Source organism: Triturus cristatus, chromosome 10, assembly GCF_964204655.1.
Source record: "Triturus cristatus chromosome 10, aTriCri1.1, whole genome shotgun sequence".
NCBI classification, from domain to species: Eukaryota; Metazoa; Chordata; class Amphibia; order Caudata; family Salamandridae; genus Triturus; species Triturus cristatus.
This window is the reverse complement of record NC_140593.1, coordinates 846,294,738-846,313,741: the sequence shown is the minus strand read 5'-3', so window position 1 is coordinate 846,313,741 and position 19,004 is coordinate 846,294,738. Positions and strand designations below refer to the sequence as shown.

At 47.1% G+C, this 19,004-nt stretch overlaps 20 non-coding genes across 20 annotated transcripts; all 20 read right to left on the bottom strand.

Moving 5' to 3' along the window:
- Positions 1 to 300: 300 nt before the first annotated feature.
- Positions 301 to 373, bottom strand: TRNAV-UAC (transfer RNA valine (anticodon UAC)). The gene has a single exon. It is a non-coding gene; the product is annotated as a tRNA-Val (tRNA).
- A 385-nt stretch (positions 374 to 758) lies between these two features.
- On the bottom strand, positions 759 to 830 carry TRNAP-CGG (transfer RNA proline (anticodon CGG)). Its single transcript has one exon. It is a non-coding gene; the product is annotated as a tRNA-Pro (tRNA).
- A 937-nt stretch (positions 831 to 1,767) lies between these two features.
- Positions 1,768 to 1,879, bottom strand: TRNAL-CAA (transfer RNA leucine (anticodon CAA)). The gene is made up of 2 exons: positions 1,842 to 1,879; positions 1,768 to 1,813 (listed from the first exon to the last, which is right to left on the bottom strand). It is a non-coding gene; the product is annotated as a tRNA-Leu (tRNA).
- A 288-nt stretch (positions 1,880 to 2,167) lies between these two features.
- On the bottom strand, positions 2,168 to 2,240 carry TRNAV-AAC (transfer RNA valine (anticodon AAC)). Its single transcript has one exon. It is a non-coding gene; the product is annotated as a tRNA-Val (tRNA).
- Positions 2,241 to 2,626: 386 nt separating this feature from the next.
- TRNAP-AGG (transfer RNA proline (anticodon AGG)) lies at positions 2,627 to 2,698 on the bottom strand. The gene has a single exon. It is a non-coding gene; the product is annotated as a tRNA-Pro (tRNA).
- A 429-nt stretch (positions 2,699 to 3,127) lies between these two features.
- Positions 3,128 to 3,200, bottom strand: TRNAV-UAC (transfer RNA valine (anticodon UAC)). The gene has a single exon. It is a non-coding gene; the product is annotated as a tRNA-Val (tRNA).
- Positions 3,201 to 3,585: 385 nt separating this feature from the next.
- TRNAP-CGG (transfer RNA proline (anticodon CGG)) lies at positions 3,586 to 3,657 on the bottom strand. Its single transcript has one exon. It is a non-coding gene; the product is annotated as a tRNA-Pro (tRNA).
- A 938-nt stretch (positions 3,658 to 4,595) lies between these two features.
- On the bottom strand, positions 4,596 to 4,707 carry TRNAL-CAA (transfer RNA leucine (anticodon CAA)). The gene is made up of 2 exons: positions 4,670 to 4,707; positions 4,596 to 4,641 (listed from the first exon to the last, which is right to left on the bottom strand). It is a non-coding gene; the product is annotated as a tRNA-Leu (tRNA).
- A 3,578-nt stretch (positions 4,708 to 8,285) lies between these two features.
- TRNAP-AGG (transfer RNA proline (anticodon AGG)) lies at positions 8,286 to 8,357 on the bottom strand. Its single transcript has one exon. It is a non-coding gene; the product is annotated as a tRNA-Pro (tRNA).
- A 429-nt stretch (positions 8,358 to 8,786) lies between these two features.
- Positions 8,787 to 8,859, bottom strand: TRNAV-UAC (transfer RNA valine (anticodon UAC)). Its single transcript has one exon. It is a non-coding gene; the product is annotated as a tRNA-Val (tRNA).
- Positions 8,860 to 9,244: 385 nt separating this feature from the next.
- On the bottom strand, positions 9,245 to 9,316 carry TRNAP-CGG (transfer RNA proline (anticodon CGG)). Its single transcript has one exon. It is a non-coding gene; the product is annotated as a tRNA-Pro (tRNA).
- A 938-nt stretch (positions 9,317 to 10,254) lies between these two features.
- On the bottom strand, positions 10,255 to 10,366 carry TRNAL-CAA (transfer RNA leucine (anticodon CAA)). The gene is made up of 2 exons: positions 10,329 to 10,366; positions 10,255 to 10,300 (listed from the first exon to the last, which is right to left on the bottom strand). It is a non-coding gene; the product is annotated as a tRNA-Leu (tRNA).
- Positions 10,367 to 11,114: 748 nt separating this feature from the next.
- TRNAP-AGG (transfer RNA proline (anticodon AGG)) lies at positions 11,115 to 11,186 on the bottom strand. Its single transcript has one exon. It is a non-coding gene; the product is annotated as a tRNA-Pro (tRNA).
- Positions 11,187 to 11,615: 429 nt separating this feature from the next.
- On the bottom strand, positions 11,616 to 11,688 carry TRNAV-UAC (transfer RNA valine (anticodon UAC)). Its single transcript has one exon. It is a non-coding gene; the product is annotated as a tRNA-Val (tRNA).
- Positions 11,689 to 12,073: 385 nt separating this feature from the next.
- Positions 12,074 to 12,145, bottom strand: TRNAP-CGG (transfer RNA proline (anticodon CGG)). Its single transcript has one exon. It is a non-coding gene; the product is annotated as a tRNA-Pro (tRNA).
- A 938-nt stretch (positions 12,146 to 13,083) lies between these two features.
- Positions 13,084 to 13,195, bottom strand: TRNAL-CAA (transfer RNA leucine (anticodon CAA)). The gene is made up of 2 exons: positions 13,158 to 13,195; positions 13,084 to 13,129 (listed from the first exon to the last, which is right to left on the bottom strand). It is a non-coding gene; the product is annotated as a tRNA-Leu (tRNA).
- A 748-nt stretch (positions 13,196 to 13,943) lies between these two features.
- On the bottom strand, positions 13,944 to 14,015 carry TRNAP-AGG (transfer RNA proline (anticodon AGG)). The gene has a single exon. It is a non-coding gene; the product is annotated as a tRNA-Pro (tRNA).
- Positions 14,016 to 14,902: 887 nt separating this feature from the next.
- TRNAP-CGG (transfer RNA proline (anticodon CGG)) lies at positions 14,903 to 14,974 on the bottom strand. Its single transcript has one exon. It is a non-coding gene; the product is annotated as a tRNA-Pro (tRNA).
- Positions 14,975 to 16,772: 1,798 nt separating this feature from the next.
- On the bottom strand, positions 16,773 to 16,844 carry TRNAP-AGG (transfer RNA proline (anticodon AGG)). The gene has a single exon. It is a non-coding gene; the product is annotated as a tRNA-Pro (tRNA).
- Positions 16,845 to 18,741: 1,897 nt separating this feature from the next.
- Positions 18,742 to 18,853, bottom strand: TRNAL-CAA (transfer RNA leucine (anticodon CAA)). The gene is made up of 2 exons: positions 18,816 to 18,853; positions 18,742 to 18,787 (listed from the first exon to the last, which is right to left on the bottom strand). It is a non-coding gene; the product is annotated as a tRNA-Leu (tRNA).
- Positions 18,854 to 19,004: the final 151 nt, after the last annotated feature.

The window sequence follows — 19,004 nt, the reverse complement described above, 5'->3', positions numbered from 1 at the left end:
GCCGTCATCGAACAAGAAATGAAAATACCTCCATCCTTCAGACATTTTGTTTGCTCTAGGTGTATGCTCTCGGTGAGGACAATAAAACAATTTCTGCTCTCATGCCTTGCTTTCATCAAGTAGGCCCACCCTTCAGTACAAAAGGACGTGCAAACGAATGGCGCAAACTATCGTCACTTCTCTTTTTGAGCTGTCACTGATGCCCCTGGAGCACAGTACGTCACGCTGGTGAGGGATAGACAGCTTCCATTATCTCAGCTTTCCTATAAGTTGAGAGAGTAAATGCAAACAATAAGCTGCTGTTTCTGCCCAGTCTCGAACCAGGGACCTTTCGCGTGTAAAGCGAACGTGATAACCACTACACCACAGAAACAGATACTTTTGCCGCAATCTTCTTGGCATGTAGTGGGCTGGAAAGCACAGACCAAGGGCCAATGTCCATGAAGCTCAACGTTGGACCCTCCTTACCCGATCTCTTTCTTTGGAAGAAAGCAACGAGGACCACTTTTATTCCAAAAGGCGATTTTAAAACCATACCTGAAATCACGCTAGAAAAACACTTTGAATTTAATGTTCCTACACTGATGGTCCACCCCAGAAAAGCAGTTGCAAAGAAGTCCGGCACTGAAATTCTATACGCCAAAACTGGGAAACAGCGTGCAGGGAAAGGAACTTTTTCACCATACACGGCGTCTTATAGCATTGAAAAGAAGAAATGGTCCTACATAATAAGCAGCCTAAAAATAATTCCACAACATGGGCTCGTCCGGGATTTGAACCCGGGACCTCTCGCACCCGAAGTGAGAATCATACCCCTAGACCAACGAGCCTGATTCCCCTGTCAGCAATTTGAACAATTTCTGATGCGTCTTTCAGAAACAAAGCAGTGCTATTTGGCTGCTCTCTCTCTATGTGAGCCACACAAAGTCATGTTTTCTCTCAAGGTGTTGTTTTTTTCACTCTTGCAAGGAAGGGATCAGCCGATATCCTAGCTGCCAGTGAGCAGAAAAAAGGCACTGATGAGAACTGCAGGCACTTTCTGGCACTTGTACTTCTCTGCAAGTCCTGGACCCTTGCCCCATTAACTTCCACCCCAGAAGCAAGGGAGGGCCTGCCAATTCTTGCTACTAAGAAAGAGGTGTTTGATTCTTGGATTCAAACACGCTCACTCAGCACTCAATGAGGCTCGATCAGGCGAGATTTATATGAGTGGCTCGCAGGACTGAAACACTCACCTGGGAGACCCAGGGTGGCTGAATTCCCAGAATGGCCATTGTTGGGCAAGTCACCTCCTTTCCTCCTGCCTCAATCTAGAATTGGCTGCAAATCACAAGATAGAGTTCAATGTCCGTGTGTACTGCCTACTCCCAGCTACCTCTCTGTCTTCCTTATGTAAATTAAAATTCGCAAGGGGGGACCAATGACAATCTGCTCCTCCCACATAACCAGGAAGCCCTGTTGAACATGTCTGCCTGTGTTGTTGCAGGGACAGTGCCTTCTCCGCCCAAAAGGTGGCAGGAGAGCCTCACAACAAAGATGGGATCAACTGCTTAATGAGAAACCAGCACAGCAGTTAGTGTGATGGAGTGCAAATTTAACGGAAGGTGTGCCTGAGGTGTCCCTTTCAGGAATACATGGAATTGTGATTGAGGGCCCAGCCTGATCGTTGGTGGATTTCTCGTCATATGTTACAGGTCCGTGCAAAGATTGTGGTGTGTGGGGAATGCACTGCAAAAAACAGGACGATTTAAGGGTGTAAAAGAGACCTGTCAGAAGTGGGATTTGAACCCACGCCTCCATGAGGAGACCAGAAGTCTCAGTTGCACTGAAGATCAAGCTCTCTTGAGTCTGGCGCCTTAGACCACTCGGCCATCCTGACAGCCCTGGCTATGTACAGGTCTGACTCTTCTGTCTGCACTTGCCAATGTTTGCACTTACAGCGTTCGCAGCAATGTCACAGGTGTAAAGGCCCCACAATACAACATGGCATGATAAAAAAAAAGCTAGGCACAAGAGCGACCACTGATGGATGCGGATTACTTTGTTTCGTCTTGGAAAAGTAAAGGAAGTTTCCCACGGCTCGCTGGGTTCATGGACCGCCTCTTCTTAAGCTTGCATTGAGATAATAAGGTTTTAGAGGGTGCACATAAAAGCAGCTCATGCACAGTGTTTCTGCCCGGTCTCGAACCGGGGACCTTTCGCGTGTTAGGCGAACGTGATGACCACTACACTACAGAAACTAACTTGCTGTGTTTTACTGTTAGAGCAAGGTTCCTCTCAAGGATTCTCTCTACTTCTATTCTGCTGTATCAGCAGCCACTCAGAAAGCGAGGAGCAAGTGTGAAAACTGCAGAGATATCAGCCAACATGCTTGCAATTAGACGTATTAAAAATGTACTTATGCAGGCATCGACAGACAAATATCTGATGCCTAAATGCCAGCAAGTACAGCTTGGGAAAGCATCACCTGGGACACACACAGACTAAGCATGAAGGCAGAAAAAGCATGGATATCCGTTTTTCTTCTGAGGTTCAAAATAATTTGTGCAACAATGCGCCGAGTGTAATGAGAAATTGTCAGGCATTGTCAGTTTTGAGTAGGATTCGTATGCTTACCTCTAAAAAAGGGCTCGTCCGGGATTTGAACCCGGGACCTCTCGCACCCTAAGCGAGAATCATACCCCTAGACCAACGAGCCGAGGCACACAAGAGTCGCCTTTTGCACCGGCTCCGGGGGTTATTGGCAGCGAGTTGGTGAATGATTCACCCAAAGCAAGCAACTGCACATGCTGCTCTCTTCTGCAATATGGTTGCTGTCTTTTCCATGGCCGTCATCGAACAAGAAATGAAAATACCTCCATCCTTCAGACATTTTGTTTGCTCTAGGTGTATGCTCTCGGTGAGGACAACAAAACAATTTCTGCTCTCATGCCTTGCTTTCATCAAGTAGGCCCACCCTTCAGTACAAAAGGACGTGCAAACGAATGGCGCAAACTATCGTCACTTCTCTTTTTGAGCTGTCACTGATGCCCCTGGAGCACAGTACGTCACGCTGGTGAGGGATAGACAGCTTCCATTATCTCAGCTTTCCTATAAGTTGAGAGAGTAAATGCAAACAATAAGCTGCTGTTTCTGCCCAGTCTCGAACCAGGGACCTTTCGCGTGTAAAGCGAACGTGATAACCACTACACCACAGAAACAGATACTTTTGCCGCAATCTTCTTGGCATGTAGTGGGCTGGAAAGCACAGACCAAGGGCCAATGTCCATGAAGCTCAACGTTGGACCCTCCTTACCCGATCTCTTTCTTTGGAAGAAAGCAACGAGGACCACTTTTATTCCAAAAGGCGATTTTAAAACCATACCTGAAATCACGCTAGAAAAACACTTTGAATTTAATGTTCCTACACTGATGGTCCACCCCAGAAAAGCAGTTGCAAAGAAGTCCGGCACTGAAATTCTATACGCCAAAACTGGGAAACAGCGTGCAGGGAAAGGAACTTTTTCACCATACACGGCGTCTTATAGCATTGAAAAGAAGAAATGGTCCTACATAATAAGCAGCCTAAAAATAATTCCACAACATGGGCTCGTCCGGGATTTGAACCCGGGACCTCTCGCACCCGAAGTGAGAATCATACCCCTAGACCAACGAGCCTGATTCCCCTGTCAGCAATTTGAACAATTTCTGATGCGTCTTTCAGAAACAAAGCAGTGCTATTTGGCTGCTCTCTCTCTATGTGAGCCACACAAAGTCATGTTTTCTCTCAAGGTGTTGTTTTTTTCACTCTTGCAAGGAAGGGATCAGCCGATATCCTAGCTGCCAGTGAGCAGAAAAAAGGCACTGATGAGAACTGCAGGCACTTTCTGGCACTTGTACTTCTCTGCAAGTCCTGGACCCTTGCCCCATTAACTTCCACCCCAGAAGCAAGGGAGGGCCTGCCAATTCTTGCTCCTAAGAAAGAGGTGTTTGATTCTTGGATTCAAACACGCTCACTCAGCACTCAATGAGGCTCGATCAGGCGAGATTTATATGAGTGGCTCGCAGGACTGAAACACTCACCTGGGAGACCCAGGGTGGCTGAATTCCCAGAATGGCCATTGTTGGGCAAGTCACCTCCTTTCCTCCTGCCTCAATCTAGAATTGGCTGCAAATCACAAGATAGAGTTCAATGTCCGTGTGTACTGCCTACTCCCAGCTACCTCTCTGTCTTCCTTATGTAAATTAAAATTCGCAAGGGGGGACCAATGACAATCTGCTCCTCCCACATAACCAGGAAGCCCTGTTGAACATGTCTGCCTGTGTTGTTGCAGGGACAGTGCCTTCTCCGCCCAAAAGGTGGCAGGAGAGCCTCACAACAAAGATGGGATCAACTGCTTAATGAGAAACCAGCACAGCAGTTAGTGTGATGGAGTGCAAATTTAACGGAAGGTGTGCCTGAGGTGTCCCTTCCAGGAATACATGGAATTGTGATTGAGGGCCCAGCCTGATCGTTGGTGGATTTCTCGTCATATGTTACAGGTCCGTGCAAAGATTGTGGTGTGTGGGGAATGCACTGCAAAAAAACAGGACGATTTAAGGGTGTAAAAGAGACCTGTCAGAAGTGGGATTTGAACCCACGCCTCCATGAGGAGACCAGAAGTCTCAGTTGCACTGAAGATCAAGCTCTCTTGAGTCTGGCGCCTTAGACCACTCGGCCATCCTGACAGCCCTGGCTATGTACAGGTCTGACTCTTCTGTCTGCACTTGCCAATGTTTGCACTTACAGCGTTCGCAGCAATGTCACAGGTGTAAAGGCCCCACAATACAACATGGCATGATAAAAAAAAAAAGCTAGGCACAAGAGCGACCACTGATGGATGCGGATTACTTTGTTTCGTCTTGGAAAAGTAAAGGAAGTTTCCCACGGCTCGCTGGGTTCATGGACCGCCTCTTCTTAAGCTTGCATTGAGATAATAAGGTTTTAGAGGGTGCACATAAAAGCAGCTCATGCACAGTGTTTCTGCCCGGTCTCGAACCGGGGACCTTTCGCGTGTTAGGCGAACGTGATGACCACTACACTACAGAAATTAACTTGCTGTGTTTTACTGTTAGAGCAAGGTTCCTCTCAAGGATTCTCTCTACTTCTATTCTGCTGTATCAGCAGCCACTCAGAAAGCGAGGAGCAAGTGTGAAAACTGCAGAGATATCAGCCAACATGCTTGCAATTAGACGTATTAAAAATGTACTTATGCAGGCATCGACAGACAAATATCTGATGCCTAAATGCCAGCAAGTACAGCTTGGGAAAGCATCACCTGGGACACACACAGACTAAGCATGAAGGCAGAAAAAGCATGGATATCCGTTTTTCTTCTGAGGTTCAAAATAATTTGTGCAACAATGCGCCGAGTGTAATGAGAAATAGTCAGGCATTGTCAGTTTTGAGTAGGGATTCGTATGTTTACCTCTAAAAAAGGACTCGTCCGAGATTTGAACCCGGGACCTCTCGCACCCTAAGCGAGAATCATACCCCTAGACCAACGAGCCGAGGCACACAAGAGTCACCTTTTGCACCGGCTCCGGGGGTTATTGGCAGCGAGTTGGTGAATGATTCACCCAAAGCAAGCAACTGCACATGCTGCTCTCTTCTGCAATATGGTTGCTGTCTTTTCCATGGCCGTCATCGAACAAGAAATGAAAATACCTCCATCCTTCAGACATTTTGTCTGCTCTAGGTGTAAGCTCTCGGTGAGGACAATAAAACAATTTCTGCTCTCATGCCTTGCTTTCATCAAGTAGGCCCACCCTTCAGTACAAAAGGACGTGCAAACGAATGGCGCAAACTATCGTCACTTCTCTTTTTGAGCTGTCACTGAAGCCCCTGGAGCACAGTACGTCACGCTGGTGAGGGATAGACAGCTTCCATTATCTCAGCTTTCCTATAAGTTGAGAGAGTAAATGCAAGCAATAAGCTGCTGTTTTTGCCCGGTCTCGAACCAGGGACCATTCGCGTGTAAAGCGAACGTGATAACCACTACACCACAGAAACAGATACTCTTGCAGCAATCTTCTTGGCATGTAGTGGGCTGGAAAGCACAGACCAAGGGCCAATGTCCATGAAGCTCAACGTTGGACCCTCCTTACCCGATCTCTTTCTTTGGAAGAAAGGAACGAGGACCACTTTTATTCCAAAAGGCGATTTTAAAACCAAACCTGAAATCACGCTAGAAAAACACTTTGAATTTAATGTTCCTACACTGATGGTCCACCCCAGAAAAGCAGTTGCAAAGAAGTCCGGCACTGAAATTCTATACGCCAAAACTGGGAAACAGCGTGCAGGGAAAGGAACTTTCTCACCATACACGGCGTCTTATAGCATTGAAAAGAAGAAATGGTCCTATATAATAAGCAGCCTAAAAATAATTCCACAACATGGGCTCGTCCGGGATTTGAACCCGGGACCTCTCGCACCCGAAGCGTGAATCATACCCCTAGACCAACGAGCCTGATTCCCCTGTCAGCAATTTGAACAATTTCTGATGCGTCTTTCAGAAACAAAGCAGTTCTATTTGGCTGCTCTCTCTCTATGTGAGCCACACAAAGTCATGTTTTCTCTCAAGGTGTTGTTTTTTTCACTCTTGCAAGGAAGGGATCAGCCGATATCCTAGCTGCCAGTGAGCAGAAAAAAGGCACTGATGAGAACTGCAGGCACTTTCTGGCACTTGTACTTCTCTGCAAGTCCTGGACCCTTGCCCCATAAACTTCCACCCCAGAAGCAAGAGAGGGCCTGCCAATTCTTGCTCCTAAGAAAGAGGTGTTTGATTCTTGGATTCAAACACGCTCACTCAGCGCTCGATCAGGCTCAATCAGGCGAGATTTATATGAGTGGCTCGCAGGACTGAAACACTCACCTGGGAGACCCAGGGTGGCTGAATTCCCAGAATGGCCATTGTTGGGCAAGTCACCTCCTTTCCTCCTGCCTCAATCTAGAATTGGCTGCAAATCACAAGATAGAGTTCAATGTCCGTGTGTACTGCCTACTCCCAGCTACCTCTCTGTCTTCCTTATGTAAATTAAAATTCGCAAGGGGGGACCAATGACAATCTGCTCCTCCCACATAACCAGGAAGCCCTGTTGAACATGTCTGCCTGTGTTGTTGCAGGGACAGTGCCTTCTCCGCCCAAAAGGTGGCAGGAGAGCCTCACAACAAAGATGGGATCAACTGCTTAATGAGAAACCAGCACAGCAGTTAGTGTGATGGAGTGCAAATTTAACGGAAGGTGTGCCTGAGGTGTCCCTTCCAGGAATACATGGAATTGTGATTGAGGGCCCAGCCTGATCGTTGGTGGATTTCTCGTCATATGTTACAGGTCCGTGCAAATATTGTGGTGTGTGGGGAATGCACTGCAAAAAACAGGACGATTTAAGGGTGTAAAAGAGACCTGTCAGAAGTGGGATTTGAACCCACACCTCCATGAGGAGACCAGAAGTCTCAGTTGCACTGAAGATCAAGCTCTCTTGAGTCTGGCGCCTTAGACCACTCGGCCATCCTGACAGCTCTGGCTATGTACAGGTCTGACTCTTCTGTCTGCACTTGCCAATGTTTGCACTTACAGCGTTCGCAGCAATGTCACAGGTGTAAAGGCCCCACAATACAACATGGCATGATAAAAAAAAAAGCTAGGCACAAGAGCGACCACTGATGGATGCGGATTACTTTGTTTCGTCTTGGAAAAGTAAATGAAGTTTCCCACGGCTCGCTGGGTTCATGGACCGCCTCTTCTTAAGCTTGCATTGAGATAATAAGGTTTTAGAGGGTGCACATAAAAGCAGCTCATGCACAGTGTTTCTGACCGGTCTCGAACCGGGGACCTTTCGCGTGTTAGGCGAACGTGATGACCACTACACTACAGAAACTAACTTGCTGTGTTTTACTGTTAGAGCAAGGTTCCTCTCAAGGATTCTCTCTACTTCTATTCTGCTGTATCAGCAGCCACTCAGAAAGCGAGGAGCAAGTGTGAAAACTGCAGAGATATCAGCCAACATGCTTGCAATTAGACGTATTAAAAATGTACTTATGCAGGCATCGACAGACAAATATCTGATGCCTAAATGCCAGCAAGTACAGCTTGGGAAAGCATCACCTGGGACACACACAGACTAAGCATGAAGGCAGAAAAAGCATGGATATCCGTTTTTCTTCTTAGGTTCAAAATAATTTGTGCAACAATGCGCCGAGTGTAATGAGAAATTGTCAGGCATTGTCAGTTTTGAGTAGGATTCGTATGCTTACCTCTAAAAAAGGGCTCGTCCGGGATTTGAACCCGGGACCTCTCGCACCCTAAGCGAGAATCATACCCCTAGACCAACGAGCCGAGGCACACAAGAGTCGCCTTTTGCACCGGCTCCGGGGGTTATTGGCAGCGAGTTGGTGAATGATTCACCCAAAGCAAGCAACTGCACATGCTGCTCTCTTCTGCAATATGGTTGCTGTCTTTTCCATGGCCGTCATCGAACAAGAAATGAAAATACCTCCATCCTTCAGACATTTTGTTTGCTCTAGGTGTATGCTCTCGGTGAGGACAATAAAACAATTTCTGCTCTCATGCCTTACTTTCATCAAGTAGGCCCACCCTTCAGTACAAAAGGACGTGCAAACGAATGGCGCAAACTATCGTCACTTCTCTTTTTGAGCTGTCACTGATGCCCCTGGAGCACAGTACGTCACGCTGGTGAGGGATAGACAGCTTCCATTATCTCAGCTTTCCTATAAGTTGAGAGAGTAAATGCAAACAATAAGCTGCTGTTTCTGCCCAGTCTCGAACCAGGGACCTTTCGCGTGTAAAGCGAACGTGATAACCACTACACCACAGAAACAGATACTTTTGCCGCAATCTTCTTGGCATGTAGTGGGCTGGAAAGCACAGACCAAGGGCCAATGTCCATGAAGCTCAACGTTGGACCCTCCTTACCCGATCTCTTTCTTTGGATGAAAGCAACGAGGACCACTTTTATTCCAAAAGGCGATTTTAAAACCATACCTGAAATCACGCTAGAAAAACACTTTGAATTTAATGTTCCTACACTGATGGTCCACCCCAGAAAAGCAGTTGCAAAGAAGTCCGGCACTGAAATTCTATACGCCAAAACTGGGAAACAGCGTGCAGGGAAAGGAACTTTTTCACCATACACGGCGTCTTATAGCATTGAAAAGAAGAAATGGTCCTACATAATAAGCAGCCTAAAAATAATTCCACAACATGGGCTCGTCCGGGATTTGAACCCGGGACCTCTCGCACCCGAAGTGAGAATCATACCCCTAGACCAACGAGCCTGATTCCCCTGTCAGCAATTTGAACAATTTCTGATGCGTCTTTCAGAAACAAAGCAGTGCTATTTGGCTGCTCTCTCTCTATGTGAGCCACACAAAGTCACGTTTTCTCTCAAGGTGTTGTTTTTTTCACTCTTGCAAGGAAGGGATCAGCCGATATCCTAGCTGCCAGTGAGCAGAAAAAAGGCACTGATGAGAACTGCAGGCACTTTCTGGCACTTGTACTTCTCTGCAAGTCCTGGACCCTTGCCCCATTAACTTCCACCCCAGAAGCAAGGGAGGGCCTGCCAATTCTTGCTCCTAAGAAAGAGGTGTTTGATTCTTGGATTCAAACACGCTCACTCAGCACTCAATGAGGCTCGATCAGGCGAGATTTATATGAGTGGCTCGCAGGACTGAAACACTCACCTGGGAGACCCAGGGTGGCTGAATTCCCAGAATGGCCATTGTTGGGCAAGTCACCTCCTTTCCTCCTGCCTCAATCTAGAATTGGCTGCAAATCACAAGATAGCGTTCAATGTCCGTGTGTACTGCCTACTCCCAGCTACCTCTCTGTCTTCCTTATGTAAATTAAAATTCGCAAGGGGGGACCAATGACAATCTGCTCCTCCCACATAACCAGGAAGCCCTGTTGAACATGTCTGCCTGTGTTGTTGCAGGGACAGTGCCTTCTCCGCCCAAAAGGTGGCAGGAGAGCCTCACAACAAAGATGGGATCAACTGCTTAATGAGAAACCAGCACAGCAGTTAGTGTGATGGAGTGCAAATTTAACGGAAGGTGTGCCTGAGGTGTCCCTTCCAGGAATACATGGAATTGTGATTGAGGGCCCAGCCTGATCGTTGGTGGATTTCTCGTCATATGTTACAGGTCCGTGCAAAGATTGTGGTGTGTGGGGAATGCACTGCAAAAAAACAGGACGATTTAAGGGTGTAAAAGAGACCTGTCAGAAGTGGGATTTGAACCCACGCCTCCATGAGGAGACCAGAAGTCTCAGTTGCACTGAAGATCAAGCTCTCTTGAGTCTGGCGCCTTAGACCACTCGGCCATCCTGACAGCCCTGGCTATGTACAGGTCTGACTCTTCTGTCTGCACTTGCCAATGTTTGCACTTACAGCGTTCGCAGCAATGTCACAGGTGTAAAGGCCCCACAATACAACATGGCATGATAAAAAAAAAAGCTAGGCACAAGAGCGACCACTGATGGATGCGGATTACTTTGTTTCGTCTTGGAAAAGTAAAGGAAGTTTCCCACGGCTCGCTGGGTTCATGGACCGCCTCTTCTTAAGCTTGCATTGAGATAATAAGGTTTTAGAGGGTGCACATAAAAGCAGCTCATGCACAGTGTTTCTGCCCGGTCTCGAACCGGGGACCTTTCGCATGTTAGGCGAACGTGATGACCACTACACTACAGAAATTAACTTGCTGTGTTTTACTGTTAGAGCAAGGTTCCTCTCAAGGATTCTCTCTACTTCTATTCTGCTGTATCAGCAGCCACTCAGAAAGCGAGGAGCAAGTGTGAAAACTGCAGAGATATCAGCCAACATGCTTGCAATTAGACGTATTAAAAATTTACTTATGCAGGCATCGACAGACAAATATCTGATGCCTAAATGCCAGCAAGTACAGCTTGGGAAAGCATCACCTGGGACACACACAGACTAAGCATGAAGGCAGAAAAAGCATGGATATCCGTTTTTCTTCTGAGGTTCAAAATAATTTGTGCAACAATGCGCCGAGTGTAATGAGAAATAGTCAGGCATTGTCAGTTTTGAGTAGGATTCGTATGTTTACCTCTAAAAAAGGGCTCGTCCGGGATTTGAACCCGGGACCTCTCGCACCCTAAGCGAGAATCATACCCCTAGACCAACGAGCCGAGGCACACAAGAGTCACCTTTTGCACCGGCTCCGGGGGTTATTGGCAGCGAGTTGGTGAATGATTCACCCAAAGCAAGCAACTGCACATGCTGCTCTCTTCTGCAATATGGTTGCTGTCTTTTCCATGGCCGTCATCGAACAAGAAATGAAAATACCTCCATCCTTCAGACATTTTGTCTGCTCTAGGTGTAAGCTCTCGGTGAGGACAATAAAACAATTTCTGCTCTCATGCCTTGCTTTCATCAAGTAGGCCCACCCTTCAGTACAAAAGGACGTGCAAACGAATGGCGCAAACTATCGTCACTTCTCTTTTTGAGCTGTCACTGATGCCCCTGGAGCACAGTACGTCACGCTGGTGAGGGATAGACAGCTTCCATTATCTCAGCTTTCCTATAAGTTGAGAGAGTAAATGCAAACAATAAGCTGCTGTTTCTGCCCAGTCTCGAACCAGGGACCTTTCGCGTGTAAAGCGAACGTGATAACCACTACACCACAGAAACAGATACTTTTGTCGCAATCTTCTTGGCATGTAGTGGGCTGGAAAGCACAGACCAAGGGCCAATGTCCATGAAGCTCAACGTTGGACCCTCCTTACCCGATCTCTTTCTTTGGAAGAAAGCAACGAGGACCACTTTTATTCCAAAAGGCGATTTTAAAACCATACCTGAAATCACGCTAGAAAAACACTTTGAATTTAATGTTCCTACACTGATGGTCCACCCCAGAAAAGCAGTTGCAAAGAAGTCCGGCACTGAAATTCTATACGCCAAAACTGGGAAACAGCGTGCAGGGAAAGGAACTTTTTCACCATACACGGCGTCTTATAGCATTGAAAAGAAGAAATGGTCCTACATAATAAGCAGCCTAAAAATAATTCCACAACATGGGCTCGTCCGGGATTTGAACCCGGGACCTCTCGCACCCGAAGTGAGAATCATACCCCTAGACCAACGAGCCTGATTCCCCTGTCAGCAATTTGAACAATTTCTGATGCGTCTTTCAGAAACAAAGCAGTGCTATTTGGCTGCTCTCTGTCTATGTGAGCCACACAAAGTCATGTTTTCTCTCAAGGTGTTGTTTTTTTCACTCTTGCAAGGAAGGGATCAGCCGATATCCTAGCTGCCAGTGAGCAGAAAAAAGGCACTGATGAGAACTGCAGGCACTTTCTGGCACTTGTACTTCTCTGCAAGTCCTGGACCCTTGCCCCATTAACTTCCACTCCAGAAGTAAGGGAGGGCCTGCCAATTCTTGCTCCTAAGAAAGAGGTGTTTGATTCTTGGATTCAAACACGCTCACTCAGCACTCAATGAGGCTCGATCAGGCGAGATTTATATGAGTGGCTCGCAGGACTGAAACACTCACCTGGGAGACCCAGGGTGGCTGAATTCCCAGAATGGCCATTGTTGGGCAAGTCACCTCCTTTCCTCCTGCCTCAATCTAGAATTGGCTGCAAATCACAAGATAGCGTTCAATGTCCGTGTGTACTGCCTACTCCCAGCTACCTCTCTGTCTTCCTTATGTAAATTAAAATTCGCAAGGGGGGACCAATGACAATCTGCTCCTCCCACATAACCAGGAAGCCCTGTTGAACATGTCTGCCTGTGTTGTTGCAGGGACAGTGCCTTCTCCGCCCAAAAGGTGGCAGGAGAGCCTCACAACAAAGATGGGATCAACTGCTTAATGAGAAACCAGCACAGCAGTTAGTGTGATGGAGTGCAAATTTAACGGAAGGTGTGCCTGAGGTGTCCCTTCCAGGAATACATGGAATTGTGATTGAGGGCCCAGCCTGATCGTTGGTGGATTTCTCGTCATATGTTACAGGTCCGTGCAAAGATTGTGGTGTGTGGGGAATGCACTGCAAAAAAACAGGACGATTTAAGGGTGTAAAAGAGACCTGTCAGAAGTGGGATTTGAACCCACGCCTCCATGAGGAGACCAGAAGTCTCAGTTGCACTGAAGATCAAGCTCTCTTGAGTCTGGCGCCTTAGACCACTCGGCCATCCTGACAGCCCTGGCTATGTACAGGTCTGACTCTTCTGTCTGCACTTGCCAATGTTTGCACTTACAGCGTTCGCAGCAATGTCACAGGTGTAAAGGCCCCACAATACAACATGGCATGATAAAAAAAAAAGCTAGGCACAAGAGCGACCACTGATGGATGCGGATTACTTTGTTTCGTCTTGGAAAAGTAAAGGAAGTTTCCCACGGCTCGCTGGGTTCATGGACCGCCTCTTCTTAAGCTTGCATTGAGATAATAAGGTTTTAGAGGGTGCACATAAAAGCAGCTCATGCACAGTGTTTCTGCCCGGTCTCGAACCGGGGACCTTTCGCGTGTTAGGCGAACATGATGACCACTACACTACAGAAATTAACTTGCTGTGTTTTACTGTTAGAGCAAGGTTCCTCTCAAGGATTCTCTCTACTTCTATTCTGCTGTATCAGCAGCCACTCAGAAAGCGAGGAGCAAGTGTGAAAACTGCAGAGATATCAGCCAACATGCTTGCAATTAGACGTATTAAAAATTTACTTATGCAGGCATCGACAGACAAATATCTGATGCCTAAATGCCAGCAAGTACAGCTTGGGAAAGCATCACCTGGGACACACACAGACTAAGCATGAAGGCAGAAAAAGCATGGATATCCGTTTTTCTTCTGAGGTTCAAAATAATTTGTGCAACAATGCGCCGAGTGTAATGAGAAATAGTCAGGCATTGTCAGTTTTGAGTAGGATTCGTATGTTTACCTCTAAAAAAGGGCTCGTCCGGGATTTGAACCCGGGACCTCTCGCACCCTAAGCGAGAATCATACCCCTAGACCAACGAGCCGAGGCACACAAGAGTCACCTTTTGCACCGGCTCCGGGGGTTATTGGCAGCGAGTTGGTGAATGATTCACCCAAAGCAAGCAACTGCACATGCTGCTCTCTTCTGCAATATGGTTGCTGTCTTTTCCATGGCCGTCATCGAACAAGAAATGAAAATACCTCCATCCTTCAGACATTTTGTCTGCTCTAGGTGTAAGCTCTCGGTGAGGACAATAAAACAATTTCTGCTCTCATGCCTTGCTTTCATCAAGTAGGCCCACCCTTCAGTACAAAAGGACGTGCAAACGAATGGCGCAAACTATCGTCACTTCTCTTTTTGAGCTGTCACTGAAGCCCCTGGAGCACAGTACGTCACGCTGGTGAGGGATAGACAGCTTCCATTATCTCAGCTTTCCTATAAGTTGAGAGAGTAAATGCAAGCAATAAGCTGCTGTTTTTGCCCGGTCTCGAACCAGGGACCTTTCGCGTGTAAAGCGAACGTGATAACCACTACACCACAGAAACAGATACTCTTGCAGCAATCTTCTTGGCATGTAGTGGGCTGGAAAGCACAGACCAAGGGACAATGTCCATGAAGCTCAACGTTGGACCCTCCTTACCCGATCTCTTTCTTTGGAAGAAAGGAACGAGGACCACTTTTATTCCAAAAGGCGATTTTAAAACCAAACCTGAAATCACGCTAGAAAAACACTTTGAATTTAATGTTCCTACACTGATGGTCCACCCCAGAAAAGCAGTTGCAAAGAAGTCCGGCACTGAAATTCTATACGCCAAAACTGGGAAACAGCGTGCAGGGAAAGGAACTTTCTCACCATACACGGCGTCTTATAGCATTGAAAAGAAGAAACGGTCCTATATAATAAGCAGCCTAAAAATAATTCCACAACATGGGCTCGTCCGGGATTTGAACCCGGGACCTCTCGCACCCGAAGCGAGAATCATACCCCTAGACCAACGAGCCTGATTCCCCTGTCAGCAATTTGAACAATTTCTGATGCGTCTTTCAGAAACAAAGCAGTGCTATTTGGCTGCTCTCTCTCTATGTGAGCCACACAAAGTCATGTTTTCTCTCAAGGTGTTGTTTTTTTCACTCTTGCAAGGAAGGGATCAGCCGATATCCTAGCTGCCAGTGAGAAGAAAAAAGGCACTGATGAGAACTGCAGGCACTTTCTGGCACTTGTACTTCTCTGCAAGTCCTGGACCCTTGCCCCATTAACTTCCACCCCAGAAGCAAGGGAGGGCCTGCCAATTCTTGCTCCTAAGAAAGAGGTGTTTGATTCTTGGATTCAAACACGCTCACTCAGCACTCAATGAGGCTCGATCAGGCGAGATTTATATGAGTGGCTCGCAGGACTGAAACACTCACCTGGGAGACCCAGGGTGGCTGAATTCCCAGAATGGCCATTGTTGGGCAAGTCACCTCCTTTCCTCCTGCCTCAATCTAGAATTGGCTGCAAATCACAAGATAGCGTTCAATGTCCGTGTGTACTGCCTACTCCCAGCTACCTCTCTGTCTTCCTTATGTAAATTAAAATTCGCAAGGGGGGACCAATGACAATCTGCTCCTCCCACATAACCAGGAAGCCCTGTTGAACATGTCTGCCTGTGTTGTTGCAGGGACAGTGCCTTCTCCGCCCAAAAGGTGGCAGGAGAGCCTCACAACAAAGATGGGATCAACTGCTTAATGAGAAACCAGCACAGCAGTTAGTGTGATGGAGTGCAAATTTAACGGAAGGTGTGCCTGAGGTGTCCCTTCCAGGAATACATGGAATTGTGATTGAGGGCCCAGCCTGATCGTTGGTGGATTTCTCGTCATATGTTACAGGTCCGTGCAAAGATTGTGGTGTGTAGGGAATGCACTGCAAAAAAACAGGACGATTTAAGGGTGTAAAAGAGACCTGTCAGAAGTGGGATTTGAACCCACGCCTCCATGAGTAGACCAGAAGTCTCAGTTGCACTGAAGATCAAGCTCTCTTGAGTCTGGCGCCTTAGACCACTCGGCCATCCTGACTGCCCTGGCTATGTACAGGTCTGACTCTTCTGTCTGCACTTGCCAATGTTTGCACTTACAGCGTTCGCAGCAATGTCACAGGTGTAAAGGCCCCACAATACAACATGGCATGATAAAAAAAAAAGCTAGGCACAAGAGCGACCACTGATGGATGCGGATTACTTTGTTTCGTCTTGGAAAAGTAAAGGAAGTTTCCCACGGCTCGCTGGGTTCATGGACCGCCTCTTCTTAAGCTTGCATTGAGATAATAAGGTTTTAGAGGGTGCACATAAAAGCAGCTCATGCACAGTGTTTCTGCCCGGTCTCGAACCGGGGACCTTTCGCGTGTTAGGCGAACATGATGACCACTACACTACAGAAATTAACTTGCTGTGTTTTACTGTTAGAGCAAGGTTCCTCTCAAGGATTCTCTCTACTTCTATTCTGCTGTATCAGCAGCCACTCAGAAAGCGAGGAGCAAGTGTGAAAACTGCAGAGATATCAGCCAACATGCTTGCAATTAGACGTATTAAAAATTTACTTATGCAGGCATCGACAGACAAATATCTGATGCCTAAATGCCAGCATGTACAGCTTGGGAAAGCATCACCTGGGACACACACAGACTAAGCATGAAGGCAGAAAAAGCATGGATATCCGTTTTTCTTCTGAGGTTCAAAATAATTTGTGCAACAATGCGCCGAGTGTAATGAGAAATAGTCAGGCATTGTCAGTTTTGAGTAGGATTCATATGTTTACCTCTAAAAAAGGGCTCGTCCGGGATTTGAACCCGGGACCTCTCGCACCCTAAGCGAGAATCATACCCCTAGACCAACGAGCCGAGGCACACAAGAGTCACCTTTTGCACCGGCTCCGGGGGTTATTGGCAGCGAGTTGGTGAATGATTCACCCAAAGCAAGCAACTGCACATGCTGCTCTCTTCTGCAATATGGTTGCTGTCTTTTCCATGGCCGTCATCGAACAAGAAATGAAAATACCTCCATCCTTCAGACATTTTGTCTGCTCTAGGTGTAAGCTCTCGGTGAGGACAATAAAACAATTTCTGCTCTCATGCCTTGCTTTCATCAAGTAGGCCCACCCTTCAGTACAAAAGGACGTGCAAACGAATGGCGCAAACTATCGTCACTTCTCTTTTTGAGCTGTCACTGAAGCCCCTGGAGCACAGTACGTCACGCTGGTGAGGGATAGACAGCTTCCATTATCTCAGCTTTCCTATAAGTTGAGAGAGTAAATGCAAGCAATAAGCTGCTGTTTTTGCCCGGTCTCGAACCAGGGACCTTTCGCGTGTAAAGCGAACGTGATAACCACTACACCACAGAAACAGATACTCTTGCAGCAATCTTCTTGGCATGTAGTGGGCTGGAAAGCACAGACCAAGGGACAATGTCCATGAAGCTCAACGTTGGACCCTCCTTACCCGATCTCTTTCTTTGGAAGAAAGGAACGAGGACCACTTTTATTCCAAAAGGCGATTTTAAAACCAAACCTGAAATCACGCTAGAAAAACACTTTGAATTTAATGTTCCTACACTGATGGTCCACCCCAGAAAAGCCGTTGCAAAGAAGTCCGGCACTGAAATTCTATACGCCAAAACTGGGAAACAGCGTGCAGGGAAAGGAACTTTCTCACCATACACGGCGTCTTATAGCATTGAAAAGAAGAAATGGTCCTATATAATAAGCAGCCTAAAAATAATTCCACAACATGGGCTCGTCTGGGATTTGAACCCGGGACCTCTCGCACCCGAAGCGAGAATCATACCCCTAGACCAACGAGCCTGATTCCCCTGTCAGCAATTTGAACAATTTCTGATGCGTCTTTCAGAAACAAAGCAGTGCTATTTGGCTGCTCTCTCTCTATGTGAGCCACACAAAGTCATGTTTTCTCTCAAGGTGTTGTTTTTTTCACTCTTGCAAGGAAGGGATCAGCCGATATCCTAGCTGCCAGTGAGCAGAAAAAAGGCACTGATGAGAACTGCAGGCACTTTCTGGCACTTGTACTTCTCTGCAAGTCCTGGACCCTTGCCCCATAAACTTCCACCCCAGAAGCAAGGGAGGGCCTGCCAATTCTTGCTTCTAAGAAAGAGGTGTTTGATTCTTGGATTCAAACACGCTCACTCAGCGCTCGATCAGGCTCGATCAGGCGAGATTTATATGAGTGGCTCGCAGGACTGAAACACTCACCTGGGAGACCCAGGGTGGCTGAATTCCCAGAATGGCCATTGTTGGGCAAGTCACCTCCTTTCCTCCTGCCTCAATCTAGAATTGGCTGCAAATCACAAGATAGCGTTCAATGTCCGTGTGTACTGCCTACTCCCAGCTACCTCTCTGTCTTCCTTATGTAAATTAAAATTCGCAAGGGGGGACCAATGACAATCTGCTCCTCCCACATAACCAGGAAGCCCTGTTGAACATGTCTGCCTGTGTTGTTGCAGGGACAGTGCCTTCTCCGCCCAAAAGGTGGCAGGAGAGCCTCACAACAAAGATGGGATCAACTGCTTAATGAGAAACCAGCACAGCAGTTAGTGTGATGGAGTGCAAATTTAACGGAAGGTGTGCCTGAGGTGTCCCTTCCAGGAATACATGGAATTGTGATTGAGGGCCCAGCCTGATCGTTGGTGGATTTCTCGTCATATGTTACAGGTCCGTGCAAAGATTGTGGTGTGTGGGGAATGCACTGCAAAAAAACAGGACGATTTAAGGGTGTAAAAGAGACCTGTCAGAAGTGGGATTTGAACCCACGCCTCCATGAGGAGACCAGAAGTCTCAGTTGCACTGAAGATCAAGCTCTCTTGAGTCTGGCGCCTTAGACCACTCGGCCATCCTGACAGCCCTGGCTATGTACAGGTCTGACTCTTCTGTCTGCACTTGCCAATGTTTGCACTTACAGCGTTCGCAGCAATGTCACAGGTGTAAAGGCCCCACAATACAACATGGCATGATAAAAAAAAAAGCTAGGCACAAGAGCGACCACTGATGG